The sequence below is a fragment of the Chrysochloris asiatica genome, unplaced genomic scaffold, assembly GCF_000296735.1.
Source record: "Chrysochloris asiatica unplaced genomic scaffold, ChrAsi1.0 scaffold00260, whole genome shotgun sequence".
Lineage (NCBI taxonomy): Eukaryota > Metazoa > Chordata > Mammalia > Afrosoricida > Chrysochloridae > Chrysochloris > Chrysochloris asiatica.
Window position 1 is genome coordinate 587,659 of NW_006408778.1, and position 1,536 is coordinate 589,194.

Consider the following 1,536-nt stretch of genomic DNA (forward strand, 5'->3'; position numbering starts at 1 on the left):
CCGGGGTACCCGCAGTACAGAGAGACAAAGAGAGGCATTGTTGACATCATCAGACACATACACCACCTCCCTGAAGCCACTACCCCCCGCCCTACACGGCCTCGGCCTAGACAAGCCCTCTGCCAAGCTGTCAAGGCTCAGGAACGCCCAAGGCACAGGCCCGCCCATAGAGGCCAAGGCCTTCCCAAGGCCCAGATATGCCCACTGAGGCCAAGGCCTGCCCCGAGGCCTAACCTGCCCAAAGGCTGGTCACAAAGGCCCAGACCCAACCAAGTCCCAAATTGCCTACCCACCACATGGTCCAGACGGCCCACAGCCCAGTCGTCGCCAAGGTCCAGGGCCCCTGAAGCCCAACACACCCTCAGCCCAGTCCCCGAGGCACAGGCCCCCTGAGACCCAATCCGACCAACCTGCCTGCCAAGGCCCAAGCTGCCCGAGGTCCAGCTGCTGATACCCAGGCCCCCTGAGGCCCAAACTGCCTGCCTGAGGTCCAAACCACCCACCTGAGGCCCAACCCTTCTGCAGCCCGGTCACTGACACCCAGGCCCCCAGATACCCAAACCGCCCGCCCAAGGCTCAATCCACCCTCCCGAGGCCCAAATGGCCCTCCCCCGAGGCCCAGGCCCAACCGGGGCCCAAATTGTCCACCCGCTGCCTGATGCCCACCTATTTTCTGATCATATTACTAATAATTGTAATAAAATAAGAATAATCATGCCAAAAAATTAACATTATAGAAGCATGTCCAAAACCAGAAAAGAGAAGCAGATGCAAATTAGATGGAGACAGACAAAAGCTTCATAGAGGAGGAGGAGCTGGTTCTAGATATCCCTGAGAGGGAATTCAGAAGACTGATATGGAAACAAATTCAAACACTCTGAAAATGGGTAGAGGAAAATAAGGAAGAAGTAAGGAAAGTGTTGCAGAAACAATCTAATATGATTGACACAGCACTGGAAACAATTGAAAACCTGCAAAAAGATGTCCAGGTGATCAATAACAAGATAACAGAACTAGACAACAGGCAGAAAGGGGAAAGGAGCAGATTAGAAGAGATGGAAGCCAGAACTAGTGAGCTGGAAGACAAATCTCTCAATATTTCCGAGATAGAAGAGCAAGCAGCTAAAAGTATAAAACAATCCGAAGAGAGTCTAAGATCATGTTGGACAACATGAAGAGGAATAATGTAAGAATTATTGGCATTCCGGAAAAAGAAGGATCAAAGAAATTCATAGAGAAGATAGTTGAGGAGCTTCTAGAAGAAAACTTCCCTAACATCTTGAAAGATGAGAAAATAAACATTCAAGAAGCCCTATGTACCCCAGGAAGGATAGACCCCAAAGACAGTCCCCAAGACATATAATAATCTGACTCTCCAAAATCAAAGACAAGGAAAGAATACTAAAAGCGAACAGGGAGAAGAGAAGTATAACTTATAAAGGCAAGCAAATTAGATTAAGTGCTGACTACTCAGAACAAACCATGCAGGCAAGAAGGCAATGGGAAGACATATATACAAAACCCTGCAAGAAAAAA